The sequence below is a fragment of the Phaenicophaeus curvirostris genome, chromosome 20 (genome assembly GCF_032191515.1).
Source record: "Phaenicophaeus curvirostris isolate KB17595 chromosome 20, BPBGC_Pcur_1.0, whole genome shotgun sequence".
NCBI lineage: Eukaryota > Metazoa > Chordata > Aves > Cuculiformes > Cuculidae > Phaenicophaeus > Phaenicophaeus curvirostris.
The window spans coordinates 296,714-319,920 of NC_091411.1; positions in this window are offsets into that span (position 1 = coordinate 296,714).

Below are 23,207 nucleotides of genomic sequence, written 5' to 3' on the forward strand. Positions count from 1 at the left end.
TAGGCAAAGGCATTTCAAATGAAAATGATGTCAAAATAGGCACAGGCATTGTAAATGACGATGATGTCACAATAGGCCCAGGCATTCTAAATGACAGTTATGTCACAGGAGGCACAGGAATTGTAAAAGAGGATGATGTCACAATAGGCAAAGGCATTGTAAATTACGATGATTTCAGAGTAGGCACAGATGACACAGGCATTGGTAATGAGGATGATGGCACAATAGGCACAGAGGGCACAGACATTGAAAATGCATAAGCTGTCAAAATAGGCACAGGCATTGTAAATGACGATGATGTCACAATAGGCACAATCATTGTTCAGACGATGCAGTCACAATGGGAACAGTTATTGTAAAATACGATGATGTCACAATATGCAAAGATGACACAGGCATTGTGAATGATGGTGATGTCACAACAGGCACAGTCAACACAGGCATTGTATATGAGGACGATGTCACAATAGGCACTGGCATTTTAAATAACGATTATGTCATAATTGGCACAGGCATTGTAAATGATGATGATGTCACAATAGCAACAGGCATTATAAATTACGATTATGTCAGAATAGGCACAGGCATTGTAATTGTAGATTATGTAACAATAGGCTTAGGCATTGGAAAAGACAATGAAGAGTTATTGTAAATGACGATGTTGTCACAATATGCAACGGCATTGTATATGACGATGTCATAATAGTCACAGCTGACACAGGCATTAGAAATTAAGATGATTTAAAAATAGCCACAGGCATTGTAAATGATGATGGTGCCAAAATAGGCACTGATGAGACAGGTATTGTTAAAGACGATGTCACAATAGGCACAGAGGACACAGGCATTGAAAATGACGATCATGTCATAATATGCATAGAGGGCACAGGCAATGTAAATGACGATGGTGTCACAAGAGGCACAGGTATTGTAAATTAAGAAGCTATCACAATAGGCACAGACGACAGGCATTGTCAATGACGATGATGTCAAAAATTGAACAGTCGACACAGGTATTGTAAATAACGATGTTGTCAAGATAGGCACAGAAGACATAGGTACTGTAAATGACTATGATGTCACAATAAGCACATGCATTGTAAATGAGGATGATGTCATATCAGGGAGAGGCGACACAGGCATTCTATATGAGGATGATGTCACAATAGGCACAGAGGGCATAGGCATTGTAAATGACGATGATGTCACAATAGGCACAGGAATTGTAAATGGTGATAATGTCACAGTAGGCTCAGGAATTGTAAAAGACGATCATGTCACAATAGGCACAAGCATTGTAATTGAAGAGGATGTCGCAATAGGCACAGGCATTTTAAAAGACGATGGTGTCACAATAGGTACAGACATTGTAAATGACGATGATGTCAAAATAGGCACAAGCGACAAAGGCATTGTAAATGAGGATGATGTAACAATAGGCACAGGTATTGAAAATCACGATTATGTCACAATAGGCACAGGCATTGTAAGTGATGATGATGACACAACAAGCAGAGGCATTTTATATTATGATGACGTCATAATAGGCACAAATGACTCAAACATTCTAAATCAAGATGATGACACAAAAGGCACAGGCATTGTAAACAACGAGGACGTCACAATAGGCACAGGCATTGTAAATTACTACGATGTCACAATAGACACAAGTATTGTAAATGGCTATGATGTCAAAATAGGCACAGGCATTGAATCATAGAATCATAGAATCACCAGGTTGGAAGAGACCCACTGGATCATCGAGTCCAACCATTCCCATCCATCACTAACCCATGTCCCTCAGCACCTCGGCCACCCAGCCTTTAAACCCCTCCAGGGAAGGGGACTCAACCCCCTCCCTGGGCAGCCTCGGACACTGCCCAATCACCCTTTCCATGAAAAATTCTTTCCTAATGTCCAGCCTGACCCTCCCCTGGTAGAGCTTGAGGCCATTCCCTCTCGACCTGTCCCCTGTCCCTTGGGAGAAGAGCCCAGCTTCCTCCTCTCCACAACCTCCTTTCAGGCAGTTGGAGAGAGCAATGAGGTCTCCCCTCAGCCTCCTCTTCTCCAGGCTAGACAACCCCAGATGAGAGCTGGGAGACCAAGCTCCTCCATGGAAAGAGGATGGAATAATCCTGAGCGATATCACAATTGGCACAGACGACACAGGCATTGTAAATGCTGAAGATGCCACAACAGGCAGAGACTACACAGGCATTGTATATGTCGATAATGTGAAAATATGCACAGACGGCAAAGGCATTGTAAATAACGATAATGTCACAATAGGAACAGGTATTGTAAAAGACGATGTTGTCACAATAGGATCGGGTATTGTAAATGATGATGATGTCACAATAGGCACAAGGGACAAAGGCATAGGAAATGACGATGATGTAACAGTAGGCATAGGTATAGAAAATCACGATGATGTCAAAATAGGCAAAGGCATTTTAAATGACGATGACGTCACAATAGGCACAGGCATTTTAAATGACGATGATGTCATGATTGTCACAGACGACACAGGCATTGTAAATGTCGATGATGTCACAATAGGCACAGGCATTGTTAAAGACCATGATGTGACAATAGGCACAGACAACACAGGCATTGTAAATGCTGAAGATGTCACTATTGGCATAGGTATTACACGTGCATTGTAAATGATGATGATATCAGAATATGCACAGACGACACAGGCATTCTTACTGAAGATGATGTCACATTAAGAACAGGCATTGTAAATGATGATGATGTTTTCACAATAGGCACAGGGATTTTAAATGGCGATGATGTCACAATTGTCACAGATGACACAGGCATTGTAAGTGACGATGATGTCACAATAGGCAAAGGAATTTTATATGATGATGTCATAATAGGAACAGGCATTGTTAAGACGATGATGTCACTATAGGCACAGTCATTGTAAATGGCGATGTTGTCAGAATAGGCACAGATGACACAGACATTCTAAATAGAGATGATGACACAAAAGGCACAGTCTTAGTAAATGATGATGATGTCACAATAGGCACAGGCATTGGAAATGAAGATGGTGTCAAAATAGGCACAAGTATTGTAAATGCCTATGATGTCAAAATAGGCACAGGATACAATGGCATTGTAAATGACTACGATGTCACAATAGGGAGAGGTGACAGGCATTTTAATTGACGATAATATCAAAAAACGCACAGATGGCACAGGCATTGCAAATGACGATGATGTCAAAAAAAACACAGTCATTGTAAATGACAATGATGTCAGAACAGGAACCGGCATTGTAACTGACGATGATGACACAATAGGGACAGGCATTGTACATTATGTTGATGTCAAAATAGGCACAGGCATTGCATATGATGATGGCATTGTACATGACGATAATGTAACAATGGGCATAGACCACGCAGGCATTGTACATGACGATAATGTCACAATGGGAATAGAAGACACAGGCATTGTACATGACAATAATGTCACAATGGGCACAGACGACACAGGCATTGTTCATGACGATGATGTCAGAACGGGCACAGACGACACAGGCATTTTACGTGATGATGACTTGACAGTGGGCACAGACGACACAGGCATTTTATGATACGCTGACGTCACAGTGGGCACAGATGACACAGGCATTGTACATGACTATGACGTCACAATGGGTACAGACGACACAGTCATTGTGAATGACGATTATTTCACAAACAGCACGAAAGACACAGGCAATATAAATGACGATGATGTCAAAAAAGGCACAGACGACACAGGCATTGTAAATGACGATGATGTCACAATAGGCACAGGCATTGTAAATGACAATGATGTCACTATCGGCACAGGCATTATATAACGATGATGTCACTATCGGCACAGGCGTTATATAAAGATGATGTCACAATACGCACTGGCATTATATAACAATGATGTCACAATAGGCACAGGCATTGTAAATGTTGATGATGTCACAATGGGAAAAGGCATCATAGTAAATTTAAATTATGTCAAAATAGGCACAGGCAATTTAAACTACGATGATGTAACAATAGGCACAGGCATTGTAAATGACAGTGATGTCACAATAGGTAGAGACACTGTAAATGACGATGATATGACAACAGGCAGAGGCATTGTATATGACGATGATGTCACAATAAACACAGAAATTTTAAATGACGATGATGTCAAAATAGGCACAGGCATTTTAAAGGACGATGACGTCACAAGGGGCACAGACTTCATAGTAAATGACGATCATGTCACTGTAGGATTACACGGCACAAGCACTGTAAATGATGTTGATATCACAATCGGAGCAGGCATAATGAAAAATTACGATGTCACAATGGGCACAGACGACACAGGTATTGTACATGATGACGACGTCACAATGGGCGCAGACGACACTGGCATTGTACATGACGATGATTTCACAATGGGATCAAACGACACAGGTATTGTTCATGACGATGATGTCAGAACGGGCACAGACGACACAGGCATTTTACGTGATGATGACTTGACAGTGGGCACAGACGACACAGGCATTGTACATGATGATGATGTCACAAAGGTTACAGAGGACACAGGCATTGTGAATGACGATGATCTCACAAGCGGCACAGAAGACACAGGCAATATAAATGATGATGATGTCGAAAAAGATACAGACTACACAGGCATTGTAAATGAAGATGATGTCACATTACACACAGGCATTTTAAATGACGATGATGTCACAACATGCACAGGAATTGTAATCCACTATGATGTCACAATAGGCATAGGCATTGTAAATGCCAATGATGTCACAATAGGCACAGGCATGGTAAATGACGGTGAAGTCACAATAGGCAAAGGCAATAAATAACAATGATGTCACAATAGGCACAAGCATTTTAAATGTAGATGATGACACAATATGCACAGGCATTGTAAATGATGACAATGTCACAATAGGCACAGGCATTGTAAATGTAGGTGATGACACAATAGGCACACGCATTGTAAGTGACGATGATGTCACAATAATCACATAAAATCGGGCAGTGTAAATGACGATCATGTCAAAATAGGCACAGACGACACAGGGATAGTAAATTACGATGATGTCACAATAGGCACAGGCATTGTAAATGATGATGAAGTCAAATTAGGCACAGGCATTATAAAAGATGATGATGTCATAATAGGCACAGGAATTGTAAATGACAACGATGTCATAATAGGCACAGGCATTTTAAATGACGATGTTGACACGTTATGCACAGGCATTGCAAATTGTTAATATATAAGAATAGGCACAGGCATTGTAAATGACGATGTCACAATAAGCACAGGCATTGTAAATTACGATGATGTCTCGACATGCAGAGAGGACAAAGGCAATGTAAATTACGATGATGTCATAACAGGGACAGGCATTGTAAATGTAGATATTGAAACAATTTGTACAGGCATTGAATATGATGATGATGTCACAATAGGCACAGGCATTGTATGTGACGATGATGTCACAATAGGCACAGGCATTGTAAAAGACGATGATGTCAAAATAGGCAAAGGCATTGAAAATTACTGTGATGTCACAAAGGTCACAGGCATTGTAAATGATGATGATGTCACAACAGGCACAGATAACAGGCATTGTAAATAACGATGATGTCACAACAGGCACAGGCATTGTAAATGTAAATGATGATACAATAGGCACAGGCATTTAAAATGACGATGATGTCACAATAGGCACAGGCATTTTAAATGACGATGATGTCAAAATAGGCACAGGCATTGTAAAATACAAATGATGTCGCAATAGGCAAAGGCATTGAAAATTACTATGATGTGACAAAGGTCACAGGCATTGTAAATGACGAGGATGTCACAATAGGCAGTGGCATTGCAAATGACGATGATGTCACAACAGGCACAGAAGACAGGCATTGTAAATGACGATGTCACAATAGGCACAGGCATTTAAAGAATGATGATGTCACAATAGGCACAGAAGAAACAGGCATTGTAAATGACGATGATGTCACAATAGGCACAGACGAAACAGGCATTGTAAATGAATATGGTATCACATTAGGCACAGGCATTGTAAATGGCGATGATGTTACAATATGCACATGCATTGTAAATTAAGATGATGAGAAAATAGGCACAGGCATTGTAAAAGATGATGATGTCACAATAGTAACAGAAGACACAGGCATTGTAAATGACGATGATGTCACAATAGGCACAGATATTGTAAATGACGATGATTTAAAAATAGGCACAGGTGACAGAAATTGTAAAGGACGATGATGTCAAAAATGCACAGACGGCATAGGCATTGTAAATGACGATGATGTGACAATAAGCACAGGCACAGTAAATGATGATGATGTCACAATAGGCACAGGTATTGTAAACGACGATGATGTCAAAATAGGCACAGGTGACACAGAAATTGTAAAGGACGATGATGTCAAAAATGCACAGACGGCATAGGCATTGTAAATGACGATGATGTGACTATAAGCACAGGCATGGTAAATGACCATGATGTCAAAATAGGCAGAGGTATTTTAATTTACAATGATATCGCAAAAGGCATAGGCAATTTAAATGACGATGATGTAACAATATGCACAGGCGACACAGGCATTGTAAGTGAAGATAACGTCACGATAGGCACAGACAACACAGGCATTGTAAATGACCATGATGTCGCAATAGGCACAGACATTATAAATGACGATGATGTCCAATAGATACAAGCATTGTAAATGACGATACTGTGAAAACAGGGACAGAAGACACAGTCATTATATATGACGATGATGTCACAAGAATCACAGGCATTGTAAATGACCATGACGTGACTATAAGCACAGGCACTGTAAATGACGATGATGTCACAATAGGCACAGGTATTGTAAATGAAGATGATGTCACAGTAGGCACAGGCATTGTAAATTAAGATGATGTCACAAAAGGCACAGGTCATTTTCAATGCCTGTATCATCGGTTCCCTTTGTGACAACATCGTAATTTCCAAAAGGCACAGGTATTGTAAATGACGAGGATGTCAACATAGGAACAGGTATTGTAAATGACGATGTTGTCAAGATAGGCACAGAAGACATAGGTATTGTAAATGACTATGATGTCACAATAAGCACATGCATTGTAAATAAGGATGATGTCATATCAGGGAGAGGCAACACAGGCATTGTAAATGATGATGATGTCACAACAGGCACAGAGGGCATAGGCATTTTAAATGACGATGATGTCACAATAGGCACAGGCATTTTAAATGAAGATTATGTCACAAGAGGCACAGGCATTGAAAATACGATGATGTCACAAGAGGAACCGGCATTGTAACTGATAATGATGTCACAATATGGACAGGCATAGTAAATGATGATGATGTCACAATAGGAACAGGCATTGTAAATGATGATGATGTCAAAATAAGCACAAGGGACAAAGGCATTGTAAATGACGATGCTGTAACAATAGGCACAGGCGTTGAAAATCACGCTGATGTCACAATAGGAAAAGATGACACAGGCATTCTAAATACGATGACGACACAGTAGGCACGGCCTTTATTAATCACGATGATGTCACAAAAGTAACAAACTTTGTAACTGAAGATGATGTCACAAAAGGCACAGGCAGTGTAAATGACGATGATGTCACAAGAGGAACAAGAATGGTAAATGACTATGATGTCACAATAGGCACAAGCTTTGTAAATGACGATGATGTCACAATAGGCACAGAGGACGCAGGCATTTTTAATGACGATAATTTTAAAATAGGCGAAGAGGACACAGGTATTGTAAATGATGATGATGTCACAATAGGCACAGGTAATGTAAGTGATGATGATGAAACAATAGGAACAGGCATTTTATATGAGGATGATGTCACAAAAGGCACAGGCACTGTAAATGATGACGATGTCACAATAGGACCAGGCATTGTAAATGATGAAGATGTCACAATAGGCACAAGCAAAAAAGGCATTTTAAATGAGGATGATGTAGCAATAGGCACAGGTATTGAAAATCACGATTATGTCACAATAGGCACAGGTATTGTAAGTGACGATGATGTCACAATAGGAACAAGCATTTCATATGAGGATGATGTCACAAAAGGCACAGGCATTGTAAATGATGATGTCACAATAGGAACAGGAATTATGTATGACGATGATGTCACAAAAGGCACAGGCATTATTAAGAAGATGATGTCACTATAGGCACAGTCATTGTAAATGACGATGATGACAGAATAGGCACAGGCATTGAAAAATGCGTTGATGTCACAATAGGCACAGGCATTTTATATGACAATGATGTCACAATAGGTACAGGCATTCTTACTGACAAAGATATCATAATAGGCACAGGTATTTTAAATGATGATGACGTGATAATAGGATCAGGCATTGTAAATGACGATGATGTCACAATAAGTACAAGGATTGTTAATAACGATGATGTCACAATAGGCACAGGCATTTTATATGACAATGATGTCACAATAGGCACAGGCGTTCTTACTGACGATGATAGCACAATAGCCACAGGCATTTTAAATGATGATGATGTCATAATAGGCACAGGCATTGTTAATTACGATGTCGTCACAATAGGCAGTAACATTGTAAATGACAATGATTGCACAATAGTCACAGACGACACAGGAAATATAAATGACGATGATGTCACAATAGGCAAAGGCATTGTAAAAGACGATCATGTCACAATAGGCAAAATCATTGTAATTGAAGAGGATGTCACAACAGGCACAGGCATTCAAAATGACGGTGGTGTCACAATAGGTACAGGAACTGTAAATTACGATGATAATGTCACAATAGGCTCAGGCATTGTAAATGACCATGATATCACAATACGCACAGACGACACAGGCATTGTAAATGCTGAAGATGTCACTATTGGCACAGGTATTACACGTGCATTGTAAATGATGATGATTTCAGAATATGCACAGACGACACAGGCATCCTTACTGAAGATGATGTCACATTAAGAACAGGCATTGTAAATGATGATGACGTTTTCACAATAGGCACAGGGATTTTAAATGACGATGATGTCACAATTGTCACAGATGACACAGGCATTGTAAGTGACGATGATGTCACAATAGGCAAAGGAATTTCATATGATGATGTCATAATGGAAACAGGCATTGTTAAGACGATGATGTCACTATAGGCACAGTCATTGTAAATGGCGATGTTGTCAGAATAGGCACAGATGACACAGACATTCTAAATAGAGATGATGACACAAAAGGCACAGTCTTTGTAAATGATGATGATGTCACAATAGGCACAGGCATTGTAAATGACAATGATTTCACAAGAGGCACAGACGCTGTAAATTTCGATGATATCACAACAGGCACAGGCATTGTAAATGACGATGATGTCACAATAAGCACAGGCATTGTATATGATGATGATGTCGCAACAGGAACAGGCATTGTAGATGACGATGACGTCACAAGAGGCACAGGAATCATAGTAAATGACGATTTTGTCTCTATAGGATTATACAGCACAGGCACTGTCAATGACGATGATATCAAAATGGGCACAGGTGTAATTGAAAATTACGATGTCAGAGTGGGCACAGATGACACAAGCATTGTACGTGACAATTAGGTCACAATGGGCACAGACGACACAGGCATTGTACATGACGATGATGTCAGCTTAGGCACAGAAGACATAGGCGTTGCAAATGTCGATTATCATAGAATCATAGAATCATAGAATAACCAGTTTGGAAGGGACCCACCGGATCATCGATCACAATAGGCCCAGACAACAGAGGCATTGCAAATGAGGATGATGTCACAATAGGCACAGATGATGCAGGCATTGTTAATGACTATAATGTCACAACAGTCCCAGGCATTTTAAATGATGAGGATTTCACAATAGGCACAGACATTGTATATGACAATGATGTCACAATAGGCAGAGGCTACAAAGGCATTGTAAATGATAATGACTTCATAAAAAGGAGTGGCAAAACAGTTACAGAAAATTACGATGATGTCAAATTGGGCACAGATGACACAGGCATTGTAAATGACGATGATGTCACAATAGGCACAAGCATTGCAAATGACAATGATGTCATAGTAGGGACAGGCATCACCGGCATTATAAATGACGATGATTTCAAAATAGGCAGAGGCGACATATGCATTGTAAATGACGATGATGTCACAATAGGCACAGAGGAACGGGCATTATAAATGGTGATGCTGTCACAATAGGCAGAGACATTGTATATTATGATGATGCCACAATAGGTACAGATGTGATGCATATTGTAAATGAAGATGATGTCACAATAAGCACAGAGGACAAAGGCATTGTAAATGATGATGACGTCAAAAGAGGGACAGGCGACACACGCATTGTAAATGACAAAGATGTCACAATAGGCACAGACAACACAGGCATTGTAAATGACGATGATGTAACAATAGTCCCAGGCATTTTAAATGATGAGGATTTCACAATAGACACAGGCATTGTAAATGACGATGATGTCACAAAAGGCAAAGGCAGTGTAAATGAAGATGACGTCACAATAGGCACAGGCATTTTAAAAGACGATGATGTCACAATAGGCACAGGAATTGTAAATGATGATGATGATGTCACAGTAGGCTCAGCAATTGTAAAAGACGATGATGTCACAATAGGCATAGGCATTTTATATGACGATGATATCACAATAGGCACAAAAAATTGTAATTGAAGAGGATGTCACAATAGGAACAGGCATTGTAAATTACGATGATTTCAGAGTAGGCACAGATGACAGGCATTGGAAATGAGGATTATGTCACAATAGGCACAGATGAAACAGGAATTGTAAATGACGATGATGTCACAATAGGCACAGGAATTGTAAATGACGATGATGTCACAATATGCACAGGCATTATTCAGACGATGAAGTCACAATGGAAACAGTCATTGTAAAATACGATGATGTCACAATATGCAAAGATGACACAGGCATTGTGAATGACAGTGATGTCACAATAGGCAAAGTCAATACAGGCATTATATATGAGGAAGATATCACACTAAGCACAGGCATTGTGAATGACGGTGATGTCACAATAGGCACAGTCAACACAGGAATTATATATGAGGAAGATATCACACTAAGCACAGGCATAGTAATTGACGATGATGTCACAATAGGCACTGGCATTATAAATGACGATTATGTCAGAATAGGCACAGACATTGTAATTGTAGATGATGTCACAATAGCAACAGGCATTATAAATGACGATTATGTCAGAATAGGCACAGGCATTGTAATTGTAGATGATGTAACAATAGGCCCAGGCATTGTAAAAGACAAGGAAGGGTTATTGTAAATGACGATGTTGTCACAATATGCAACGACATTGTATATGACAATGTCAGAATAGTCACAGGTGACAGGGTCATTGTAAATGACGATGATGTCAGAATAGGCACAGGCATCGTAAATTACGATGATGTCACAATAGGCACAGGCATTGGTAAGAAGATGATGTCACAATAGGCACAGGCATTGGTAAGAAGATGATGTCAAAATAGGCACAGTCATTGTAAAAGACGATGATGTCAGAATAAGCACAGATGAAACAGACATTCTAAAAAACGATGATGACACAATAGGCACAGGCATTGTAAATAACGGTGATGTCACAACAGGCACATACGACACAGGCATTGTAACTGACGATGATTTCAAAATAGGCACAGGCATTGTAAATGACGATGATGTAACAATAGCCACAGGCACTGTAAACGACGGTGATGTGACATTAGTCACAGGCATTTTGAAATTACGATGATGTCACAATAGGAACAGGCATTGTAAATGATGGTGATGTCACAAGAGGCACAGACGACACAGGCATTGTAACTGACAATGATGAGAAAATAGACACAGGCATTGTAATTGACGATGATTTCAAAAAAGGCACAGGCATTGTAAATGACGATGATGTCACAATAGGCAAAGGCATTGTAAATGACGATGATCACAGAATCACAGAATCACAGAATAACCAGGTTGGAAGAGACCCACCGGATCATCGAGTCCAACCATTCCTAGCAAACACTAAACCATGCCCCTTAGCACCTCGTCCACCTGTGCCTTAAACACCTCCAGAGAAGGTGACTCAACCACCTCCCTGGGCAGCCCGTTCCAATGCCCAATGACCCTTTCTGTCAAGAATTTTTTTTCCTAATGTTCAGCCTAAACCTCCCCTGGCAGAGCTTGAGGACATTCCCTCTTGTCCTGTCCCCTGTCCCTTGGGAGAAGAGGCCAGCACCCTCCTCTCTACAACCTCCTTTCAGGTAGTTGTAGAGAGCAATGATGTCTCCCCTCAGCCTCCTCTTCTCCAGGCTAAACAACCCCAGCTCTCTCAGCCGCTCCTCGTAAGACCTGCTCTCCAGCCCCCTCACCAGCTTTGTTGCTCTTCTCTGGACTCGTTCCAGAGCCTCAACATCCTTCTTGTGGTGAGGGGCCCAGAACTGAACACAGTTCTCGAGGAGCGGTCTCACCAGTGCCGAGTACAGAGGGAGAATAACCTCCCTGGACCTGCTGGTCACGCTGTTTCTGATCCAAGCCAAGATGCCATTGGCCTTCTTGGCCACCTGGGCCCCTGTTGGCTCATGTTCAGTCGGCTGTCAACCAACACCCCCAGATCCCTCTCCTCCAGGCAGCTTTCTAGACAGACTTCTCCTAGTCTGTAGCACTGCATAAGGTTTTTGTGCCCCAAGTGCAGGACCTGGCATTTGGCCTTGTTAAACGTCATGCCGTTGGACTCAGCCCAGCGGTCCAGCCTGTCCAGATCCCTTTGCTGAGCCTCCCTAACTTCCAGCATATCGACACTTCCACCAAGCTTAGTGTCGTCTGCAAACTTGCACAGGGTGCACTCGATACCTTCATCCAGGTCATTGATAAAGACAGGGCGGGACCCAGCACTGAGCCCTGGGGAACGCCACATGTCACAGGAAATAAGATTAGATTATGTCATAATAGGCACAGAAGACACAGGGATTCTAAATGATGATGATGTCAAAACAGGCACAGAGGACACAGGCATTGTAGATGACGATGAAGTCACAATAGCAAGAGACAACACAGGCATTGTAAATGACGATGATGTCAAAATATGTAAAGGAGACACAGGCATTTTAAATTACGATGATGTCAATGAAGGAACAGATGGAACCGGCATTTAAAATGACGATGATGTCACAATAGACACATACGACACAGGCATTGTAAATGATGTGATGTCACAATAGGGACTGGAGACAAAGGAATTGTAAATGAAGATGACGTCACAACAGGTAAAGGCGACAGGCACTGGAAATGACGATGATGTCACAACAGTCACAAACGAAACTGTCATTGTTAATGACAATGATGTCACAATCTGCAAAGACGACACAGGATTTGTAAATGACGATGATGTCACAGAAGGGACATAAAACAAAGGCGTTTTGAATGACGATGATGTCGCAATAGACACAGACGACACAGGCATTGTAAATGATGATATTGTCAGAATAGGCACGGGCTTTGTAAATGACGATGAGGTCACAATATGCACAGGCATTGCTAATGACTATGAGGTCACAATAGGCACAGAAGACACTGGATTGTGAATGACGATGATGTCACAATAGGCACAGGCATTATAAATGATGATGATGTCACAATAGGCACAGAAGACAATGGCTTTGTAAATGACGATGATGTCACAATAGGAACAGGCTTTGTTAAAGACGATGATTACACAATAGGCACAGGCATTATAAATGAAGCTGATGTCACAATAGGCACAGGCACTGTAAATGACAATGATGTCGCAAAAGTCACAGGTGACTCAGGTATTGGAAATGACGATGATGTCACAATAGGCACAGGCATTGTAGTTGACGATGATTTTAAATAGGCACAAGCATTTTAAATGACGATGATGTCACAAATGGCACAGGCATTGGAAATGACGATGATGTCAAAATACGCACAGACGACACAGGCATTTTAAATGACGATGATGTCACAATAAGCACAGGCATTATAAATGACGATGATGTCACAATAAGCACAGGCATTGTAAACGACAATGGTGTAACAATAGGCACAGGCATTTTAAATTACGATGATGTCACAATAGGCACAGATGACACAGGATTGTATATGATGATAATGTCACAATAGGCACAGACATTGGAAATGACGATGATGTCATAAAAGGGACAAGCCACACAGGCATTTTGTAAGACGATGATGTCACAATAGACACAGAGGGCACAGTCATTTTAAATGATGATAATTTCAAAAAAGGCACAGATAAAACAGGTATTGTAAATGACAATGCTGTCACAATAGGCATAGGCATTGTAAATGATGATGATGTCACAAAAGGCAAAGACAAAACAGGCATTGTAAAGGACGATGATGTCACAAAAGGCACAGGAGACATAGGCATTCTCAATGATGATGTAGTCACAGCAGGAAGAGGCATAGTTAATGACGATGATGTCACAATAGGCACAGGCATTGTAAATGACGATGATGTGCAATAGGCACAGGAGAAATAGGCATTGTAAATGACGATGATGTCACAATAGCCACAGGCATTGTAAATGATGATGATGTCAGAATATGCACAGGCATTGTAAATGACGATGATGTCAGAATAGGCACAGGCATTGTAAATGATGATGATGTCAGAATATGCACAGGCATTGTAAATGACGATGATGTCAAAATAGGCACAGGCATTGTAAATGACGATGATGTCAGAATAGGCACAGGCATTTTAAATGACGATGATATAACAACAGGAACAGGCATTGTATACGACGATGATGTTACAATACGCAAAAGCATTGTAAAAGACAATGATTTTTCAAGACGGATAGGCTACACAGGCATTGGAAAAGATGATGATGTCACAATAGGCACAGAAGGCACAGGTATTGTAAATGATGATGATATCTCAAAAGGTACAGGCATTGTATATGATGATGATGTCACAATGGGAACAGGCATTATAAATGCCCATGATGTCACAATAGGCACAGGCATTGTAAATGACGATGATGTCAGAATAGGGACAGGCATTGTAAATGACGATGATGTCACAAAAGGAACGGGCGTTATAAATGACTATTATGTCACAATAGGCACAGGCGAAAAAGGCATTGCAAATGACGATGATGTCACAAAAGGCACAGGTGACACAGGGATTGTAAATAACGATGATGTCACAATAGAGAGAAGAGACACAGGTATTGTAAATGATGATGATGTCAAAATAGGCCCAGAAGGCTCAGTCATTGTAAATCACGATGATGTCAAAATAGGCACAGAGAGCACAGTCATTGTAAATGATGATGATGCCACAATAGGCACAGACGACATGGGCATTGTAAATAAAGATAATGTCACAAAAGGGACAGGCCATACAGGCATTGTAAATGACGACGATGTCACAATAGCCCCAGACGACACAGACATTTTAAATGATGATGATGTCGTAATAGGCATAGAAAACACAGGCACTGTAAATGTCGAAGATGTCACAATAGGGACAGGAGACACAGGCATTGTAAGTGACGATGATGACACAATAGGCAAAGACAACACAGGTATTTTAAATGACGATGATGTCACAACATTTGCAAGCATTGTAAATTACGATGATGTCAAAAAAGGCAAAGGCATTGTAAATGACGATGATGTCACAAAAGGAACAGGCATTTTAAATGACGATGATGTCAAAACAGGCACAGGCATTGCAAAAGAGGATGATGTCACAATAGGCACAGTCGACACAGGGATTGTAAAAGATGATGATGTCAAATAGGGAGAGGAGACATAGGTATTGTAAATGACGATGATGTCACAATAGGCACAGACGGCACAGTCATTGTAAATGGTGGTGATTTCACAACAGGAACAGGCACTGCAAATGACAATGATGTCACAATAGGCACAGGCACATTAAATGACGATGATGTCACAATAGGCACTGTAGACACAGGCACTGGAAAAGACGATGATGTCACAATAGGATCAGAAGAACAAGGTATTGTTAATGACGATGATGTCACAATAAGGACAGGCGACACAGGCATTGTAAAAGACTATGATGTCACAATAGCCACAGGCGAGACTGGCATTGTTAATTGTCGATGATATCACAATAGGCACAGGAATTGTAAATAACGATGATGTCACTATAAGCCCAGGCTTTGTAAATGACGAGGATGTCAGAATAGGCACTGGCATTGTAAAAGATAATGATGTCACAATACGGTCAGGCGACACAGGTATTGGAAAAGATGATGATGTCACAATAGTCACAGGGAACACAGGGATTGTAAAAGACGATGATGTCACAATAGGGACAGAAGGCACAGGCATTTTAAATGACAATGATGTCTCAAAAGGCACAGGCATTGTATATGACGATGATGTTGCAATAGGCACAGGCATTGTAAATGATGATGATGAAACAATAGGCTTAGGAATTGTAAAAGACGATGATGTCACAATAGGCGCAGGCATTGTAAATGAGGGTGATGTAATAACAGGAACAGTCATTGTAAACAAAGATGATGTCACACTAGCCAGAGGCATTGTAAATGACGATGATGTCTCAAAAGGCACAGGCATTGTAAATGATGATGATGAAACAATAGGCTTAGGAACTGTAAAAGACGATGATGTCACAGTACGGACAGGTGACACAGGCATTTTAAATGATGATGATATCATAATAGACATAGACAACACAGGCACTGTATATGTCGATGATGTCACAATAGGGACAGGCGACACAGGCATTATAAATGACTATGATATCACAATAACCACAGGCAACACTGGCATTGTAAATGACGATGATATCCCACTAGGCACAGGCATTGTAAATGATGATGATGATGTCACAATAGGCACAGGCATTGTAAATGACGATGATGTCACAATAGACACAAGCATTGTAAATGATGATGATGTCACATGAGCCAGAGGCATTGCAAATGACGATGATGTCACAACATGCAGAGGCATTGTAAATGAAGATGATGTCACAATAGGCACAGGCGTCTTAAATGACGATGATGTCACAACAGGAACAGGCATTGTAAATGACAATAATGTCTCAATAGGCAGAGGCATTATATGTAAAGATGATGTCACAATAGGCACAGGTATTGTTAATGGCAATGATGTCACAATAGGAGAAGAAGACCCAGGTATTGTAAATGACGATGATGTCACAATAGGGACAGGCGACACAGGCATTGTAAATTAATATGATGTCACAATAGCCACAGGCAACACTGGCATTGTAAATGATGATGTCACAATAGGCACAGGGAACAGAGGGATTGTAAAAGACAATTATGTCAAAATAGGCACAAACGATAGAGGCATTTTAAATGATGATGATGTCACAATAGGCACAGGCATTGTAAATGACGATGATGTCACAATAGACACAAGCATTGTAAATGAAGATGAAGTCACAAGAGCCAGAGGCATTGTAAATGACGATGATGTCACAACAGGCACAGGCATTATAAAAAATGACAATGTCACAATACGCACAGGCATTGTAATCGACGATGATGTCAGAATAGGCACTGGCATTGTAAATGACGATGATGTCACAACAGGAACAGGTATTGTAAATGACGATGATGTCACATTGGCCTGCGGCATTGTAAATGACGATGATTTCACAATATGCATTGGTATTGTAAAAGACGATGATGTCACAATAGGCACAAGCACTGTAAAAGACGATGATGTCACAAAACGCAAAGGCAACTTACGGATTTTGAAAGACGATGATGGCGCAATAATCACAGACGGCACAGGCAATGTAAATGACAATGATGTCAAAATAGGCTCAGGCATTGTATATGACGATGATATTACAATAGGCCCAGTCACTGTAATTGTTAATGATGTCACAATAGGCTTAGGAATTGAAAAGACGACGATGTCACAATAGGGACAGGAGACACAGGCATTGTAAGTGACTATGATATCCAATAGCCACAGGAAACACTGCCATTGTAAATGACAATGATGATGTCACAATAGGAACAGGCATTGTAAATGACGATGATATCACACTAGCTAGAGGCATTGTAAATGACTATAATGTCACAATAGGCACAGGCATTGTAAAAGACTATGATTTCACAATAGGGACAGGCGACACAGGGATTGTAAATGACGATGATGTCACAATAGACACAGGCATTGTAAATGACTATAATGTCTCAATAGGCAGAGGCATTATATGTAAAGATGATGTCACAATAGGCACAGGGAACACAGGGATTGTAAAAGACAATTATGTAAAATAGGCACAGACGATACAGGGATGATGTCACAATAGGCACAGGTATTGAAAATGACGATGATGTGACAATATGCACAGGTATTATAAATGACGACGATGTCACAACAGGAACAGGCATTGTTAATTACAATGATGTCAATATACACAGGCATAGTAAAAGATGATTTCACAATACGGACAGATGACAGGTATTGGAGATGACGATGGTGTCACAATAGGCACAGAAAACACAGGCATAGTAAATGACGATGATGTCACAATAGGCAACGGCATAGTAAATGACGATGATGTCACAATAGGAACAGACGACACTGGCATTGTAAATGGTGATGATGTCGCAATAGGCACAGGTGACAAGGCCTTGTAAATGACGATGATGTCACAATAGCCTCCGGTGACACAGGCATTGTAAATGACGATGATGTCACAATAGGAACAGAAGACACAGACATTGTAAAAAATGATGACGTCACAATAGGCACAGGAATTGTTACTGACGATAATGTACAAATAGGAACAGGCATTGTAGATGACGATGATGTCACAATATGCACAGGCATTGTAAATGACAATGATGTCAGAATAGGCACAGGTATTGATAATGACGATGATGTGAGAATATGCACAGGCATTATAAATGACGATGATGTCACAACAGGAACAGGCATTGTAAATGATGATGATGTCCCAATAGGCACATGCGACACAGGGATTGTAAAAAACGATGATGTTGCAATATGAACTGACGGCACAGGCATTGTAAATGACGATGATGTCACTATAGGCACAGGCATTGTAAATGACAATGATGTCACAATAGCCACAAGCATTGTAAATGACGATGATATCACAATAGCCACAAGCATTGTAAATGACGATGATGTCAGAAAAGGAAAAGGCATTGAAAATGGAGATGATGTCAAATAGGCACAGAAGAAAAAGCCATTTTAAATGAAGATGATGCCACAACAGGCAAAGACGACACAGGAATTGTAAATGACGATGATGTAAATATAGTCGCAGAGGGCACAGGCATTGTATATGACGATGATGTCACAACAGGTACAGATGGGATACGTATTGTAAATGACGATGATGTCAGAATAGGCACAGACGACATAGGCATTGTAAACTATCATGATGTCATAATAGGCATAGACAACAGAGGCATTGTAAATGTCAATGATGTCAAAATAGGACAGGCAACACAGGCATTGTAAATAACGGTGATGTCTCAATAGCTACAGGCATTGTATATGATGATGATGTCACAATAGCCACAGACGACACAGGTATTGTAAATGAGGATGATGTCACAATTGGGACAGGCGACACAGTCATTGGAAATGACGATGATATCACAATAGGCACAGGCATTGTAAATGATGACTATGTCACAAAAGGAACAGGAGACACAGGCATTGAAAACATGATGACGTGAAAATAGGAACAGACAACACAAGTAATGTAAATGACGATGATGTCACAATAGGCAGAGACGGCACAGTCATTGTATTTGAGGATGACGTCACAATAGGCACAGGCATTGTAAATGACGATGCTGTCACAATAGGCACAGGCATAGTAAAAGAAGATGATTTCACAATAGGGATAGAAAACAAAGGTATTGGAGATGACGATGATGTCACAAAAGGAACAGAGGACACTGGCATAGTAAATGAGGATGATGTCACAATAGGCACAAGTGACAAGGAATTGTAAATGACAATGATGTCACAATAGGAACAGAGGAGACAGACATTGTAGATGATGATAATGTCACAATAGGCACAGGCATTGTCAATGATAATGATGACAGAATAGGCACAGATATTGAAATTGACGATAATGTGAGAATATGCACAGGCATTATAAATGACGATGATGTCACAACAGGAACAGGCATTGTAAATAACAGTGATGTCACAATAGGCACAGGCATTGTAAATGACGATGATGTCACAATAGGCAGAGCCATTGGAAATGACAATTACATCACAATATGCACAGGCATTTTAAATGACGGTGATGTTTCAAAAGGCAGAGGCATTGTAAATGACAATGATGTCACAATAGGAACAGAGGACACAGGCATTTTACATGACAATGATGTCACAATGGGAACAGATGACAGGCATTGTAAATGGCGATGATGTCACAATGGGCACAGATGACACAGGCATTGTAAATGATGGTGATGTCACAATAGGCACAGGCATTGTAAATGGCTAAGATGTCACAACAGGCACATGCATTGTAAATGACGATGATGTCACTATAGGCACAGGAGACACAGTCATTGTAAATGACAGTGATGATAGAATAGGCATAGGCATTGTAAATGCAATCATGTCAGAATAGGCACAGGCAGTGAAAATGATGATAATGTCACAATAGGCACAGGCATTGTAAATGACGATGATGCCACAATATGCAGAAACACTGTAAATGACGATGATGTCACAAAAGGAACAGGAGTTACAGATGTTGTAAAAGATGATGCTGTCAAAATAGGCACAAATGACACAAATAATATAAATGACGATGATGTGACAATAGGCACAGGTACTGTAAATGAAGATTATGTCACACTAGGCACAGGCGAGAAAGGGATTGTAAATAACGATGATGTCAAAATAGGCACAGGCATTGTTAATGACAATGATGTCACAATATGCACAGCAGACAGTCATTGTAAATGACGGTGATGTTACAATAGGCACAGACATTGTAAAACACGATGATGTCACAATAGGCAGAGGCATTTTAAAAGACGATGATGTCACAATATGCACAGGCATTTTAAGCAACGGTGATGTTACAATAGGCAAAAGCATTGTAAGTTACCATGATGTCACAAATCGAACAGACGACACAGGCAGTGTAAAAAACGATGATGTAAATATAGGCACAGATGACGCAAGTAATGTAAATGACGATGATGTAACAATAGGCACAGCCATTGTAAATGACGATGATGTCACAACAGGCACAGGCATTGTAAATGACGATGGTATAACTATGGGCACACTGCTGGCTCATATTCAGTCAGTTGTCAACCAACACGCCCAGGTCCCTCTCCTCCAGGCAGCTTTCTAGACAGACTTCTCCTAGTCTGTAGCACTGCACAGGGTTGTTGTGCCCCAAGTGCAGGACCCGGCATTTGGCCTTGTTAAACCTCATGCCATTGGACTCAGCCCAGTGGTTCAGCCTGTTCAGATCCCTTTGCAGAGCCTCCCTACCCTGCAGCAGATCCACACTTCCACCCAGCTTAGTGTCGTCCGCAAACTTGCTAAGGGTGCACTCGATGCCTTCATCCAGGTCATTGATAAAGACATTGAACAGGGTTGACCCAGCACTGAGCCCTGGGGAACCCCACTTGTCACTGGCCTCCAACTGGAGTTAACTCCATTTCCCACCACTCTCTGGGCCCGGCCATCCAACCAGTTTTCCACCCAGGAGAGTGTACGCCTGTCCAGGCCAGAGGCTGACAGTTTCTCAAGCAGAACGCTGTGAGAAACAGTGTCAAAGGCTTTGCTGAAGTCCAGGAAGAAACACATGTATTGTAAATGACGATGATGTCACAAGAGGCACTGGCATTGTAAATGACGGTGATGTCAAAACAGACCCAGATGACACAAGTAATGTAAATTACAATGATTTCACAATAGGCACAGGCATTGTAAATGATGATGATGTCACAATAGCCACAGGTGACACATGTATTGTAAATGACGATGATGTCACAAAAGTCACAGGCATTGTAAATGACGATGATATCACATCAGGCAAAGGCATTGTAAATGACAATGGTATAACTATAGCCAAAAGCATTGTAAATGACGATGATGTCAAAATAGCCACAGCTGACAAAGGTATTATAAGTGATGATGATGTCACAATAGGCACAGGCATTGTCTATGACGATGTTATAACTATAGACACAAGCATTGAAATGACGATGATGTCAAAATAGTCACTTGCATTGTAAATGACGATGATGTCTCAATAGGCACAGATTACACAGGTATTGTAAATGACGATGATGTCACAAAAGGAACAGGCATTGTAAATGAAGATGATGTCAAATAGTCAGAGACGACACAGGCATTGTTAATGACGTTGATGTCACAATAGGCATAGGCGGCACAGTCATTGTAAATGACGATGATGTCACAATAGGTACACACGACAAAGTCACTGTAAATTATGATGATGTCACAGACGACAATGGAATTGAAAAAAAAATGATGTCACAAAAGGGACAGGCGACAAAGGCATTGTATATGACGATGATGTCACAATATGCACAGACGGCACACGGATTGTAAACAACGATTGTGTCACAATAGGCACAAACATTGTAAATGAAAATGATGTCACATTAGGAACAGGCACTGTAAATGACGATTAAGTCACAATACACAGAGACGACACAGGCATAGTAATATATGATGATGTCACAACAGGCACAGACGGCACAGGCATTGTAAATGACGGTGATGTCACAATAGGCACAGGCATTGTTAATGAGAATGATTTCACAATAGGCACAGGCATTGTAAATGACAATGATGTCACAAAAGGAAAAGTCATTTTAAATGACGATGATGTCAAATAGGCGCAGACACAGACATTGTAAATATAATCATAGAATCATAGAATCACCAGTTTGGAAGAGACCCACTGGATAATCGAGTCCAACCATTCCTAGCAAA